This window comes from Ochotona curzoniae, unplaced genomic scaffold (assembly GCF_017591425.1).
Source record: "Ochotona curzoniae isolate NIBS_2020 unplaced genomic scaffold, NIBS_Ocur_1.0 scaffold_4506, whole genome shotgun sequence".
Taxonomy (NCBI): Eukaryota; Metazoa; Chordata; class Mammalia; order Lagomorpha; family Ochotonidae; genus Ochotona; species Ochotona curzoniae.
This window is the reverse complement of record NW_024467119.1, coordinates 52476393-52493591: the sequence shown is the minus strand read 5'-3', so window position 1 is coordinate 52493591 and position 17199 is coordinate 52476393. Positions and strand designations below refer to the sequence as shown.

Sequence of the window (17199 nt, the reverse complement as noted above, 5' to 3'; positions counted from 1 at the left end):
TGGGTACCACTACTCTCATATTCCTATGAAGACATGACAATACATTTCGTGTGTGTGTGTGTGTGTGTGTGTGTGTGTGTGTTGTTTTGTTTTGTTTCCATATGAGTTTACTAGCCTGTGCCTCACCCTCCAGCTTTCCTGCCAGGACATCAGATCCTAGCCTACTCTGACCTCAGCACCCATCTTCACGCAGGCCTTTCATATAAGAAATCTAAGAAACCACCTTGATTCTCAAACAAGTCTTGAGGTACAGAGATAGAGACCCCACCCCAACTGCTCCCAACACACACGTACAGTACCACAGGATTCTCATAGCATCCTCTGTCCTCAACATACACAGGCTCCCTTTAGTCACCTGGATCTGACCGAGAGGATCAAGAATTAACTAAGTGGCTTGCGGTCATTTTCTTTGTAAAATATCTTGTCTGGAACCTCTCTCCAATGTGCAAAGTGTTATTTCCCAGGGCTTTGGTTAAACCTTCAGTCTCAGTATTCTGTTAACATATCATTTTTTAGTAGAGCATTAAGCTCTTGTCTTTTTTAACTGAAATAGGAATGGGTATGTGGTCTAGCAGTTTAAAAGGTGGTTAGAATGCCCACATCCCCTCGTCTCAATGCCAGCTTGCTGCTAATGCACGTGCTGAGAGATGGTAGATAGCTGGGAAGTTGGGTCCATGGTGCCCAAGTAGATGAGTGGATTCCTGGCTCCTGGCTTCAGCTGCTCCCAGTCTGATTGCTGCAAACATTTGGGGCGAGTGAGCCAGCCATTGACATTTCTGCTTCTAAAATAAATAGATGTTTTTAAAAATAAAATGAAATATAGGCTAAAATGGAATGGAAAATATTTTTTCCTATTCATTAATTACAAGGAATTTCTCTGATTACTTTTGATAGTTTCAAAGAGGTACCACCTCAGACTGCCCAGAGGCCCTGCTTGGAGACAGACGCTCACTAGTTTCCAGGGCATCTTAGGTGGTCCTTGGGCTCCCATTCGGAGGAACTTCTTTACATAGAATGAGACTTACCTCCTATACCTTTACGTTATAATCACGCTAACACAGAAAACACCTATGTTCACTTTGCTACAGCCTTTCTTTTATGTATTCCAGTTTCTTTCACCTCTTTTGAAAAATTTTCACAATCCTGTTGCTATTTTTAGTTTTCTCTGCTAAGAAGAAATAATATCCAGTATTTATTTCCTCAAGTTTTCCAAATCCCTACTTTTCCAGTTTGTTGGGGAAGGCCAACAGAGCTGTGGTGATCTTCTTAAGCAGGTGTACATACTTATACACCAGTGTACACACCCTTGTGCTGAGTGAGGACAACTCAAATCAGCAAGCCAACTGTGGCATCTGGCAGATGGTACAGTTCATATCACACTTGCAACATTCAGTCTGTGGATTTAGGGCAGTCTGATTTTAAAGATTTCCACCCACAAGAACATGCCAATCTTCAGGCAGTCCCCTGTACTCCTGCAGTAGATTTCCACTGAACTCATGAATCACTTGGTCTTTTATATTGCAAAAGTAAAAGGCCAAAGAAACAACTTCCTACATCTGTCCTAAGTAGTAACCAAAATTAACACATTGGTTTCTGTGTGCAGGAAGTGAGTGTGCTCGCTGTATGTGGAGTATTTCATATACTGCTCACCACAATCCAGTAACACAATCTCCACCATTATCTACATTTTCCAGATGACAACCCTCAAAGAGGATAAGCAACTCTTCTCTTCTCCAGCCCCAATTCATCCCAATAGCCATTACTTTATTTTCTTAGCTCTTATTTAAAAAAAATATATTGATCTCTTTAAAGATTCACGAATCAGTGAAGCAGTAAAATACACCCCAATGATATATACTAGGTTTTCTACCTTTGTCTATACTTACAATGCTATGATACACTTAAATAGCAGAATGTTAAACTTGGAACACTTATTAAAGGAATATACTATGGTAATAATATGGGAGAAAATAGTGGGAGAGTAAAATAGGGGGAGAAAACAGGAGAATTCCCTATACCTATGAAACGGTATCATGGAAAACAAAAATAATTTTAAAATAGTTAATGAATAATTCTCTAAAGTTTTTCTTACTTGTGAAATTAATGCAATTTGAAACCCTCAAGCTTCCCTTGATCTGAAGTCATTTAGTTGCATTTAAAAGCTCCTATTTATTTATAAAATTGAGGTATTCATAAATATTTATTCAATCTAAAATACCTGCTAGGTATGATTTAGAATGCACATTGTTGTTCCTACATTGGATACAGTAAGGATGGGTCTAATAGGAGTCCCGTATGTGAATCATGTGTGGGAAGGATGACATCTTTCAAGCTGCCCAAAAAGTTTGGTGAAGATAACCAAATTTTTAATGTATGACAGCCAAATATAGAGAGAATCATTCATTCATTTAAAAATATTTACCAAGCACCTGCTGTTCTGAGACCAGTTCTGGGTTTAGGAATATCTTAACCAAACAACCCCTCCCCGGCAAAAAGTCAAATGTGGATCATTTAGGTTCCTGTAAACGAAGGAAAGGGAAACATGGAATTTTGACAGAGTGAAGGAATAGCCAAATAGAGTGCTTAGATAATGGTGCAGTAAGACCTCTGGAAGAGGAGGTAAGAGACAGGGCCACATCTGGGATTTGTGTTCAGAGAGATCAGCAAGTATAAAGTCCTGAAGCATGAAGCATCCCTGTATGTTCGAGGAAGAGCAAAGAGGCCAGGGTGGCTGCGCTCAGAGGGAGAGAATGAGGAGCAGGTGAAGTCAGATGACAGCAACTGTGTGCGAGTTTGTGATGTCTCATAGGTCAATGGAAAGACCCTGGTCTTTCTTTTCTAAAATAGGAAACCAAAAGAACATGTTTCTGTTAAGACTTATTTATATGAAAGGCAGATTTAGAGAAAAGTGGAATGAAAGGCCCCGGCATGGTGGCCTAGCAGCTAAAGTCCTTGCCTTGAATAAACCAGGATCCCATATAGGCACAGGTTCTAATCCCGGCAGCTCCACTTCCCATCCAGCGCCCTCTTGTGGCCTGGGAAAGCAGTCGAGAACAGCCCAGAGCCTTGGGACTCTGCACCCATGTGGGAGACCTGGAGGAATTTCCTGGTTCCTGGCTTTGGATTGGCACAGCACCGGCCGTTGCGGTCACTTGGGGGGTGAATCATTGTATGGAACATCTTCCTCTCTGTCCCTCCTCCTCTCTGTATATCTGACTTTGCAATAAAAAATAAATAAATCTTAAAAAAAAAAGTCAAAAGAAAGAAAGACAGACTCTGTCATTCACCAATTCACTCTTCAAATGGCTACAGTGGCCAAGGCTGAGCCAGGCTGAAGCCAGGCACCAGGAGTTTTTTCCAGGTCTCCCACACGGGTGCAGTGGCCCAAGCATTTGGCTAATCCATTGTTTCCTTAGGCCATTAACAGGGAGCTGTATTGGAAGCAGAGCCACCAGGTTATGAACCAGCACACAAGCGAGGTACAGGCTGTGGCCTAACATGCTAAGCTACATTGGTGACCCTCAATGGAGAATTTTAGTCAGAGGATGAGTGACATAACACATGCCAGGTCTTAACAGGGTGATTTTGGCTGTCATACTAAGAAATGACTGAAGGAGGCAAGGATGGAACTAGGGAAACCAATGAGGAGACAAGAGCAGTGGTTTAGGCAAGAGTGTGTGGGCAGATGGTGAATGTGTTGTGATACTGAATGTGCTGGCAATGAGGTGTGGCTTGTAGCATGGAGGGGAGGCAACCCTGACTCCAGAGGTTCTGACCTGCGCTAACGGGAAGATGGAAACGGTCTTGTGCTTCCTACAGGCTGTCTTCTCATTGTGTGTCTCTTCTAGGATCTCTGTTTTCTAGAAATCCCAATCAAAGGTCAAAAGGAACACATTTCTTCCTGTTCACTTTTCTTGAACCCTTTGAAATATTTGTGTTGGGAAATTAATGACCAAGTATTTAAAGACAGAAAGGAGTCAAATGAGTTGGACTAATATTTATCAGTTGAAGACCCTCGGTCAACACTGCCTGTACAAGCAGGGTATCAGCCAAGAGAATCTTTTGGTTTGGAAATTTATGACACAACGCAGTTTGCCCTTCTAGACACTAACCTTCTTTAACTTCTCAGATTATCTGTGTCTCTCTATAAATGTAAACTTCAGAGGAGCCTTCCTTGTTAAGTACCAAGGACTCCATGCCAGTTCAGTTGGTTACCAGCCAGTTAAACAGGGGAGCTAGTTAAACTACTTCATTAACAAGCCGTATAGCAAAATCAACATTCAGTTGACATACAAAGATGACTGATGTTTAGCTGAGAAAGGCCTGCAGCTGCTCTGAGCTTTGCTCCTCAGTGCAGACCCCATATGTTTCTCCTCACAGGGCAAAAGTGCATCTAAACGTGATGTACTCTGTTCCCTTCACACAGCCCACCTGCTTGTTCTCATGACAGATGGCAAAACGCCAGTATTCATTCACTACAATGTAAATGACCCTTTCCAAAATTTCAAAGAATTCATTCCATGTAGTTTGCGTGGGCCTCAACTCTTTAAAGAAGTCATTCTCTCAAAAGAATCTCATGGCAAGTACAGCCTAATCTTACATTAACAGCTCTAGTACAAGACTACCTGCATTCAACTTCCTATTCCATTGCTCATTAGCTTTCTGCTCCTGGAAAGTTGCATTTCCAACCTGAAAGACACATCATATAACAAACAATGATGTTTATTATTATTATTATTATTATTATTATTATTATTTTGAGACAAAACTCTGTGGTCCCTAAAGGTGTCTGAGACCTGGCAGGACCTTTTGTTCATGAGGCAACTGCAAAGGCAGGCCGCCAACTTGGGATAAAAATAGAAGAGTCCTGCCTTTGAAGTGGCATTAAGCAGCACACGCCAGAGATACCGCAGTGCCAGTCCCCAGCTGCCTCCCCACAACAGGAAACAAGCAGCTGGGCTGGGAAGAAACTTTGCCACTCACTTCACCTCATTGCTAGGACAGAGTGTACCAAAATACAAACTTCTGGATGATTTTTTATCCTTCCATTGCAAATACTACTACTACTACTAATAATAATAATAATAAAACAACCATACTCAATTTAAAGTCGTGTGGATTGCCCTGAGGGAGGAATTTGTGCTTCTGTCTCTGGGATCCTTTTCATCTCAGAAGCAATGATCACAATTCTGTCTGAACCATATAGGATTTTTCCTGTAGTCCAAATTCTGAACATTGTGTTTCTGTTATCTATGCCCCTGATCTTAACCGAAAGGCCAAGAAGCACCAACCATCACCCATTCAATCCTTTCAAAAAACTATACAATATTTCTATTACCAAGAAGAAAACTGAGGGGCAGGCAAGTTGCCCACGATCATACAGCTAGCACTTTATATATAATTGGAGATTAATGCCATAGGTAACAAATTGAATAGTGCATTCAATTTGAATAGTGCATTTTGAGGGGTTAGGAGAAAAAAATTACTGCCATAGCAATTTTTGACCTTTATTTTCAAAATAGAACTAGGTCCCTCTACAAAGTATGGCTTCAAAATACTATATTAAAATAGAATTTTCTGGACTTAGTGGCTAAATCTTTGCCTTGCACGTGCCGAGATCCCATACGGGCATCAGTTTGTGTATAGGGTGCTCCGTTTCCCATGCAGCTCCCTGCTTGTGGCCTGGGAAAGCAGTGGATAATGGCCCAAGACCTTGGGATCCCGCACCCATATGGGAGACCTAAAAGAAGCTCCTGGTTTCTGGCTATGGATTTGCTCAGCATTGTCCATTGCAACCACTTGGGGAATCTTCTGTGGGGAACCACAAAAGATCTTTCTATCTCATTTTCCCTGAAATACTGCCTTTCCAATAAAAAACAAACATATTTAAAAAAGAAACAAGCTTTTCTATGTAAGTGGATGAATTACCATTTTAATTTTTATATATCTTGGGGCAGAGGCCCTTTTTAAGTGTATTTTTATGTAACTCTAATTGATTTTGAACATATAAATAAACATTCAGGCACATTTCAAACACTTTCTGCAAATTTTTCCTTCTTCTCAAAAGATTTAAATATGTCATTCATGCGGGGTGCTACCAGTGAAAAAAAATGAATAGTGACAGAAGGTCTGATTTCATTATTTTCTATGGAGATAAAAACTTAAATTTTGAAATAAACAAAGAATAGTAATCAACTATAAAATAACTTATTTTTTCTCTTTTTTAAAAATTTTACTTACATTTGTTTGAAAGAGAGAGTGAAGGAGAGAAGAGACAGTATATACATCTGCTAATTCACAATGGCCAAAGCTGGCATAGGTGGAAGCCACAGGCCTAGAATTCTTTCTCTTTCACATAACGGCAGACACCCAACCACTTGATCTATCATCCACTGCCTTCCAGGGTATGCATTAGTAGGAAGCTGGATCAGAAGTGGACACCTAGGGCTTGAAGCAAGCAGGCACTTTCATGTGGGATGCGGGTGTCCCCATACAGCAATTGAAGTTGCTGTGTCAAATGCTCATCTTGAAATAAACTCCTAACCTTGTGGGAAGCTTTGATGTTGAAAACAAGGCCGTGTTTGTTGCATCTTAAACACTTAAAAAATAGTCATCATTATTAGTATATAAATTAACACTATTGAGTGGGCTTTTGGCATGGGGCTTAAGGATACTACTTTACTTTTGGTGAGAGCGTGGGTTAGTACAACCACTATGGAAATCAGTATGGAGAGTGCTCAGACAACTGAAAATTTATCTGCCATATCATCCAACTATCCCACTTCTGGGAATATATGCAAAGGAAATGAAAACCATATATGAGAAAGTAACCTATACTCCTATATCTAAAATAGCGAAGGCATGGAAAGAACTCAGATGCCCATTGAAAGAAGGATGGATGAAGAAACTGGTATATTGTTCCCTGGAGTACTACTCAGCCATTAAATGAATGAAATTCTACCATTTGCAACAAAATGGTCCCACTCAGAGACCATCATGTCCAATGAAATAAGTCAATCCCAAAAGGACAAATATATATTTTCTCTGATACAAGGCAACCTTCATGCCAAATACAAAACATGCATATACATATATTTATCCAGAGGAATTGTGTAATCGAAACCATCATAACAAGAAGTGAAGGTACATTGCAATATGCATCTCCACTCCTGAACATAATATGGACTCCCAATGAAACTGTTAAATATACCTTGATACTAGAATGCTGGAGTTTCTGCTACTGTTTATACCTACAATGTCAAGATATACTTAAATAGCAGCATGATGGCCTTGTGACTGTTTTTGAAGGCCTATACAACTATAAAAATATAGAGGAAACCAGTGAAGAAAGGGGAGTTGATGAGGGGAAATCCCAGAGCTTTTAGAACTGTATCATAAAAAAACAGAGTTTTAAAAAAATAAAGATACTATCTGGAATGCCTGCATCTCATTTTGGAGTATCTGTGTTTGAGTCTTGGCTCCATTTCTGCCTCCAGCTTCCTATTTCAGTGCACACTCTGGGAGATAGTAGGCTGTGGCTGAAGTGGCTTATATCATTAATATTACATAAAGACAGTTTTAGCCATCCATGATAGCCTAGAGACACTTGTTTCCTAGACCAAATCAACCAAATGTTTTCTCTCTTTCCTCATTCACACAAAGAAAAGCTACTATTGTAGCTGGATTTATCCACCTGAGGGTGGGATGACATGATGTCTTATGGGTCATGTACCTGCTATATGAACCAGAGTCAATATTCCTTATGCAAAATCATTTTTCAAGTAGAATGGCTTTCACCATCTCCGAGGAAAATTTTATCAGTTTGAATTTTAGTCACAAGCATTTTAAAGTAACGTATGCATACAATTAACATGCTCAGTTTGGCCTTTGACTGATAATATGCTCCAAACTTTTACTGGTATGTTTTTAAAACACCCTTTTACTGTAATTCCTCATTACATTAAAAAAATGCTGACAAATCAAGCCTTGTTAATGGTAATACAGAGTTGTGTTAGTGATCACACAACTTGTGACATCAATTCACCAAGATGGAGAGAATGAGATGAGGAAAGGGCCATTGTGTTTCTGAGCCTATGAAATGGAACCCTGGGTTCATACTCTGGGCCTTCGAGAAATCACTTAACCTAATACACTTTGGGGAACTTAATTCATCCCCTTTTCAAAAACATGGCTCCAGTATTAAAAAAATAAATGCAACTCTATCAGAGAAGAACTGAGAACTTTTTAAAGCTCAGAATAGAATTTCTCTGATCCAAGGGTTACATTCTATTTACTGATATTTTCCTTGCTTGAGGGAATTTACAAAATAACTTTATGTAGGAAGTGAATTCAAAAAGTTAATGAAAAACAGAATTGAAATAAGTTCAGTTTCTTGCAAAAAAAAATTAAGTACCACGCATGGTTTTGTTTTCATTATATGCATTTTCCATGAACTTTTTGGAGATTCCTATAACAATATTTTATGTTAGTGATCAGAAAATGGGTAGGTAAGATTTTCAAATGAACGTTTTACTGGAATCTATAGATTCCAGTGTGTGTGTGTGTGTGTGTATGCATATGTATACACATACACACACACACTATATATATCTATAGATTCCAGTACACCACGAGAGACATGATCATGTGCTTTTCAAATACAATCAGAAATTTGGAAACACCAAGTGCATTTCTTCAAAATCAGAAGCAATTACTTCATTTGAAAATACAAATCCCAGTTCCACTCATGGAATGCTTGTTTACTTCTCAAACTTTTAAAGATAAAAGACCAATTACTTAATTTCACCACTGGGGCTAGCTGATAATAGAGCTGTTTTCCCTGGGCATAGTTATTTTAATGTGCCCACTGAACTGTAATGTGTAAGTATCTTGACATAACATGCCATATTAATACTGTAACAAATTTGGCAAAGTGGGCTACACTTTATCAGACCTGTGTCATTTTTTTGCATTATCTTTTCCCCATTCCCAAATTGGCCTTCATTTTGAAATGAGGCTAGATATAGACCCTTCCAAGTGCTAAACAATGTTCTCACTTGTAGCATTAATTTATGTAAATATACTGATAAATTTACAGAAAACTAAACAAATGAACACAAACATTCCATCAACTCACTTAGCCGTCTTTTCACTCAATCCATAAAAAATAACAACTTCTAGACGTAGTAAAACAGCCTCACTTCCTTTCACATGAATCTCCAGCTCCTGTTTGTCTTTTCTCCTCCCACTAGCAAATGCATAAACACACATCTCCTACTACAGAACATCCAGACACATCATCATTGCTCTCATTGTAGAAATAAACCTCTGAGAGTGTTGGGATCAAAGGTGCTACCGAGTGGGCCTGTCTGTTCTTTGCGCTGCACACACTTCCAGCTAAGCTGACTTTGCTCTTCATCAATCCATTACACTATTTGCTTGCATTCGTGTTACAACAAGAATAACTAGGACCTTTCCCTGAGACAAGTAAAGTTCATGAACGTCATTTTACTTTCAGCAATTCTACAATCCTATTTATGTTCATGCCAAATGTTTTAAAATCCCCCCTTGATCCTAGCTACCCAAATAAGAATGTTCTGCTGACTGCCAGAGAGATGTTAGTGATTAGTAAGGTCAGTTTTGATTGAAGATAACAGACTCTACAGCCATGGGAGATCATGACAATCCCTTTGGGCAGAGATAAGAAAAAGCAGGGGAGGAACTTCCAATCTCTCGTTCTACAAGATAAAACGCCTTGTCCTGCTTCTGGCAATGTTTATGCTCATCAGGCAACTTGAGGAAAGGGGGACAGATCAAAAAATATCCTCTCAAAGCCTCTTTTGTTCTTCTGGTAAAGAAAAAGAGATGTTCAAAACAAATTCTGCTGCCACAGCTTGTGAATGGCAGCCTGGGCAGGGCCTTCTGACCTGGGGAAGAGAGTCTGCTGCCATCTCCTGGATGTTCGAAAGCCCAGCAACATGCTGCTTCCCATGAGCTGCTCTGGCTCGGGCAAGGCACCACAGCAGCACCAATTTTTAAGTCTGGCCGGCCCAGACCAGAAAAACGTATTCATGCACTCTAAAGGCTAAAGTTGACTTCTGTGGTTTGATCATTAAAGAGTTTTCCATAGTGTGGTTCACAACCCATCAACAGTAAAATCACCTGAGGTATACAAGGGCATTTCAAACCAACATGGAAAACATGGAATTAAAAGATATATTTTTATTCTCCCCACCCCCAACTGAAGTTCACCCATGTGTTTTTTTTTATAATATAGAGTTTCCATGAACAGTTTGAAGACGCTCATGTATTATAAAAATAAAGAATGTTTGATCCCCACTGGGAAGCAGTGACTTGGAATCTCTAAAGTGGTGCTGGGGGGATCTTAATCCCCCCTTGGGAAGAAGTTTGCTCAAGCAAATGTTTTGTTTAGAAAATTGTATTAAACTAAAGCATACTGGACAATCAAAACTAAACATGAAAAGTTCGAAGTGATGGGGACAGGTGCTGTAGCTCAGGGGGTTAAGAACTGTGTGAACTGCGAACAAGTTCTGGCTGCTCCACCTCTGCTCCGGCCCCCGGGGAGAGCAGCTCAAGATGGGCCAGGTGCTTGGACCCCCTGCAACACATGGGAGACCTAGAGGAAGTTCCAGGCTCCTGGCTTAGTCCAGCATGGTCCCAAGTATGGCAGTCATTTGGGAAGTAAATCAACAGGTAGAAGATTGCTCTCCCACCCTCACCTCTCCTCGTGGGTGTGTATGTGTGTGTCTTCTTTCGGTCACTCTGTCTTTCAAATAAATAAATTCTAAAAACCAAAAGAAAAAATACAACTATGAGAGGACTACTCTGATAACTGAAATTAGCCCTTTATTTTCTATTAGTCCAGCCTACTTAATGATTCTTAGCTTCAAAAGATGATTTGTGCACTTTACCAGTTTGACACATGCCAGGAGAAAAAAGGGCCAAAGACCTCCGATGCAAAAACCAAAACAAAAGCAGAAAGAAAAAAAAAACCACAAACCTGATTTTGTTTTAAAATGAAATAACACGAAAGGAAAACTCAATTATTGTATTCAAAAGGAATGTTATTTTGGATTAGGATACCATTTTTAGACTCAACTTGTTTTGATGAATTTGGTGGGGTTTTTTTTGTTTGTTTTTGTTTTTTCTTTAAGATTGGTCCTACCTTCTGCTCATGATTCGGGATTTTCCAAGTACCAGAAAAGCCACAAAAATTGCCTGAGTTAGAAAGGCAGCTGGAATGTTAAGTTCCTCCCTCCAGCAGGCGCTCAGCTCCAAATCATTTTTGATCAGTTGCCTGCGGGCTGGGAGTTAGCTCTGCTTCACCCTTTCTGTTTTTGGAAAGTGATCACACTTCTCAGGCAAGGGGATCAATTACTCCCACCAGGCCAGGTTACTGACCCTTTGTCCTAGGACAGAGCTGGAGCAGAGCAAGCAGGACAGCTGTGAGCTGTGCCCTCCTGGGTCAGCCGCTTCTCTCAGAGCCCAACTGTTGCAGGTCTGAAGTGGGGCAGGCCCCGGGACAGGGTGCTCAGTGTTCCACTTTCTGTGTGCTAGGCCTATTTAAGCTTCAACTGTCCTACAAGGCCCTTACTCCAGGATACTAGCCACCCTATTCAGAGAATATATTTGATTCACAAGCATTTTTCCATGAGAGGTGAATGTGTTACCTTTGTTCTAGTGAAGACTGATACTTTTAGTTGGACCTATCCTTATAGTAGAGTTGATGGCTGAATTTGTATTTTGAACCTGTAACCCATTTGTTTGAATACTGCTCTCATATTTGTATACCACTCAACTAGGGCCAGAGCAAATACATGAACACAGAGAAGAAAACAGAGGGACGGGGTAGATGCAGGGCACTATAAACATATCCAGCCGTAGCAAAAAAAAAAAAAAAAAAGGGGGGGGTAAGAGCAAAAACCAAAGATAGGTCAACTCCTCACAATAGGCTTTCATAACACTATGAGACTGACATAGATAGCAATTGCACTTTCTATTTCAGCTATGATGGGTCCCTTAAACTGGAATTCTTAAAAAGGAACACAAAAGATTTTGCCCTGCTGCCGTGTTTGCTTCCTTGGGTGTTTTTGGAGTGATGGTTCTTGTGTTCCCTTTACTTTAGTAGGAAACATTGGCTGAGAACTTTCACTGTGCCTGATGCTCTTCTACACATGGAACCAAAGCATACAACTTTCTAGAGAAAAAACTGTAGGGAACTTTTTTTTTCTGTATTATTGTGACTAAAATTTGATGAATTCCCTAATCATTACATTTGTTCCCTGATTTGCAGCGTGTGAATTAGTTCTGATAATAACTGATGCTGGTAGGTAGGCTGAGGTGTTCAGGCATTAATCTAGTGCATCATGGGTATCCAGGGGAAACCAGCGAAGGGTAGAGCTGTTTCTTCGTAAAATAGGCCAAAGGAAATGAAAGCTACACTTTATGCCCAGTGTACCCAACTTAAAAACATCTATCCGTTGGAGCTACCAAACTCTAAGAAGACTTTTCAGTATATCTTATGTTACAGGGTTGAAAGAAACATTCGAGTTTTTTCTGCCACATGTGAAGTACGGCCTCTGAAAAGCCATTTCTTTCCGTTATGACCTGTGTGTAGGATCAGGAGAGATGGGGTGGCTTTGAGATCAGTGAATGGCTGTGGGCTTGGCTACTGGGACCTGAGTCAGCCCCAAGACCCAAGCTCCTGAGCTTTCAACAATTTTCTTGGTCCTAATTTTCTCACTTTAAAGCAAGACCGCTATAGTGCCTACCACCTACTTCCAGTGGCTAAAAATGTTAACACCTGGACGTTAGTGTGGTTAGAGGCTCAATGACTTTTTAGGAGACAGAGCTCAGTAGATTTTCATCTAATGGGTTAATCCTCTTGTTGTTGTCTTCAAGTTAGTGAAGGGGTGCTCAAAATCTGAAATTTAGAAGCCATCGCATTAGCTCCTCATGAGATAGCTTCAAAATAATAATGAAGCAGAGTGAAAGGGGAAACAAAGATTGGAAAGGACATGATGTATAAAAATGCCCTTGCCTCGAAGTGGTTGATGGAAATAACTGCTGAGAAATCTGCCAGTAGAAGAGCACTGTGTGACAGCAAGGGGGTGCTGTCTCTGGCACATCCATACACCTGTTAGATCCATGGGTTAGGCACAGCGCTATGAGGGCAGTCGGGGCAACCTGGACAAGACAGCTTCCCACACTGAAAACACGTGCCTCCCTCGGCATTGCTCTGGGAATTCTTAGCAGAGTGCCTCACTCTGGTTTTGTAGCCAGCCAAAGGTGACTGCTGATTCACAACTTCACAACAAAGTTGCCTGAATTACATTTAGTCAGAATGGCACAGAGTCAAGGGGAGCCCTTCCTTCTGCATCGTCACAGATTTTGCTTTAGTTTTCTAAATCCTACTCCTTTCCACTCCCAGATGCTGGGCATCACCTATTCATGGTAGGAACTCAAGCTAAATCCCTGTCAATTCTGTCTTTGCTGCTTAGAAAATCGAGGCTTTCTCAATGACTGCTCACCACGCTCCCATGCTGTCAGAGCGAGTGTGTTTCCAGCAATCTTAGGAGAGAGGGATCTTTCCCAGTGCCACTCAATGCAAAGTCATTAATAAAACATATCCGGGGCAGTCTCATGGGATCTTTGCTTTTTGTGAATTGATAATGAGGAGGTCTCAGACAGTGGGATTACAGGGCCTAACGAGACTAGAAACCAGGAGACATCACAGGAAGAGCAAGGCTTGGATGAGGCACAAAGATCCAAAGCCAACCAACTCCATCTGTATACATACTGCTAACATGATTCTTAGGCATGTTGTCTACTAGCTCTATATACCTATATGTCTATATACCTGTCTGTAAAATGGGAATAATCTGCTCCTTTTTCAGGATAAACCTGAGAATTAAAATCACAGTGCAAGATTAAAAATGCAAATGCAGGTTGCAGACTGAATCCAGAGTCCATTAATTAACATTATGTGACCTTGGATAACTTATTCAGACTCCCATCTCTTGGCCAAGTGCTCAGAATCCCAAGTCGAATTAGAAAATGGAGACACTGATGAATCCTATTTTGTGAAGACCAAGGATTAAAAGCGGTGATCTCTGAAAGATACCTTGGGAAAGTATGGGGCTGATGGTTGTGCTCAGTTAAGATACTTAGAACTCAACACAGTTCTTGGCATGTAGCAGAAAAGTAACACAATAACTCCCCTGCCCACCCCCTGCCTTTTCTTCAGGCCTCATGAGGTGGCTTGAACCACTGCCACAGCTTCCTCCCCACCCATGTCATCCCGATTTTCAGTTCAGGGCTGTAGGGTGGCCTTGAAAACAGATCATTCCCACCATAGCACTGTAGGTTTTGTTGTTGTTGTTGTTATGTGTTTTTTCTTCAAGAAGAACGCTTTTTTATTTCTCCCTAAAATGCGTCATTTCTTTTCAACTCAAGGCCAATTAGAATCCTTTGCACTTTTGAATTATTTTCATGAGCAAACCATTAACAATTGTTCAAGGGTTCAAGAAGTAGGAGTAGTGGAAGCAGATTTCTCCCTGGCAGCTGACTGCTATGATGTTGGGTAATATTTCCAAGTAGAGGAAGGAGAGCATCTGCAAAGTGGATGCTCCTGGTCTTTGGATGAAAGACCCTGAATTTATGTTTTACCAGTCATGAAGCACATGTGCTTACAGCAAGCACATCTCAAGAAATGAACTGCAGTAAGTGTAAGAGGCTTAAAATAAAAATCAGGGGTGGGGTGGGGCAAAGAAAAAGAATAAAAATAAATATCACAAGCGGGTGTGGGCATTTGGCCAGGTAAGATGCCAATGCCCCTTAATAGAGAGCTTTGATTCAAACACTAGCTAAACTCCCGATCCAGCTATCTGCTCATGCACACTCTGGGAGGCAGGTGACTTGAACCGTTGGATCCCTGCCACCCACCTGAGAGATCTTCACCCACAGCTTTGATTCAGCCAAGTTCTCACCCTATGAGCACTGGGGGAATGACTAAGCAGATAGAAGCTCTATCTATTTTCACACTTTTTCTCTCTGCCTTTCAACATAAGAAGAAAAAATTTTGAAAAAGTATAAAAAAAAAAAGCCCGCAGGATTGGGGTCTGCACACTTTGCAAAATGGGTTAGTCCTCTGTTGCACTAGCATCGCTAGTGGGTGCTAGTTAGAGTCTTGGCTGCTCCATTTCCCATTCTGGAAAGGCAGCAGAGGATGGTTCAAGTCCTTGCATTCCTTCACCTACATGAGAAACCTGTAAGAAAGCTACTGGCTCCTGGTTTGGGATTGGCCAGCTCCAGCCACTGTGTCCATATGAGGATAGAACCAGCAGATGGAAGACCTCTCTCTCTCCATCTCTCCTCTCTGTAAAATCTGCCTTTCAAGGAATATAAATAAATATATTTTTTAAAAATCTTATAGATGTCTCACTTTCTCTTTTTTACATTTTAGATACACTTTATTAGCTGGCAAAAAATGTTGATATAATCAAGAATTGGGGAAATATTTGACAAGAATCAATATTTTTGATGAAGCTTTTTAAAAATCCATTGCCAGTAAGTAGTCTGTGATTCCTAATGCCCAGTGGTAGTGTAAGTGTACACATGTGCTCACTATGTAAACATTCTACTTTTCTAAAATGTTATGGAGTCATCACCTGATAATACCAAGGAGGGGAGAGTCTTGCTGTGTGGGAAGGTGAGATGTTCCTGGCATGATGCTCACAGATAACTAAGTTATCATTTTTGCCTGCATGTTTTAGAATCATAGCAGGATAAACAAGAGGCTGGCCTCTTCCACCAATTCTGCCTGGTGTTTGCGTCCTGTGGGAATGTATTCATTTGCCTGTGGCTCAGGGCCAACTCTGGTGGGAAGTCTAAAGTTTAAAAGTGAGCTCTGTTTTTCCCAGAACTCTTGTTGACAAACTCAGAAGCACCAAAGTGTTGCATGGGTCTGTGAGTTCCCCAGAGTCAAATGAGATCAGGGACATAGACCAGAGAGGGTCAGTGCATCTGGGAATATAATGTGGGTTCTAAGAATTTATAGCCTTTTCTCATGAACTTATCAGAGAAGTCTAAAAACAAATTCAATAACCCTGACTTTGGTCAAGAATGGGAACACACCCTATGCTTCCCCCGGGAAGCATTTGAAGCATTTGGCTGTTGTGAAAACACTTCTTTTAGATGACCATGACTTCCAATACCCTTCCTGCCAGGCTGGTGGTGACTCATAAAACAGCACCACCAACCTTAGGAACTCACTGTTATAATACAGGGGCTCGCAGGGTCTCTGTGTTATAAGTGATAAAACAATACACAGCAGTGCAAGTTTTATTTGGAAGATTAAATCCAAACTGAGACACTTAATAGCCAGGTGTTTTCTGTTCCCAATGGCTTTACTGTAAAAGTGCTCGGCATTGTCCATCAGCAGTAAGAAGGCACTTTGAAGTTATTAAACCCGTAACCACGGTTAGGAAACTCACCCTTACTTCACTTCATCCCTTTAACACAGATCATTAAATGGAGATCCTTGGCACCAGGCTAGAAGTCAGGCTGTGTGAGACAGCAGGTGTCCCACAACGCCTTCTTGAAAAGAATCAACACCCCAGAATAGTGACAGTGGCCTCCGCTTGTATCTCAGGTTGGCTTTCCTATGGCTAACACAAGTTGCTTTTTGTGAAGATTAAATGAAATGGTTAATGCAAAGGCACGGAACATGCTATCATTAACTCACACAAGATACATTTTGGAGTGTAAAGTTCCACAGTGTCGGAGGAACAACTCACGAGTCTTATAACATATATGCTTAAAAGTATACGCTATCCACTATCTACTAATTGTCTGTATCCAGAAACAATGTGTTTGATCCTCTCTCAGGATAGAATGTGTCTATCGTGGAAATATTAACTGTAAAACTGTAAATATTTCAAGATTTCAGTGGCAACCTCCCCAGTCCTGTGATTCAATGTGTCCTCCTGTAACAACAGGGAAATGTGTTAACTTCACATAGCACCTTCCTTCCTCATAGCATCTCACATTTGTATTCTCACTGTGGATCACCATCCTAGTCAGGAAGACAGGTTGGAGTCATTAGTAAAGGAAAATGCATGAGACTGAAAATTGCCTAAAGTCAGGGACTAAGATTGCATTGTAGTCAATATCCCAGTG

At 40.7% G+C, this 17199-nt stretch overlaps 1 protein-coding gene across 1 annotated transcript in view; it reads right to left on the bottom strand.

Moving 5' to 3' along the window:
* SYNPO2 (synaptopodin 2) overlaps window positions 1-17199 on the bottom strand; it is a 169342-nt gene that overhangs the window by 4300 nt on the left and 147843 nt on the right. The gene's annotated exons all lie outside the window — the stretch shown is intronic.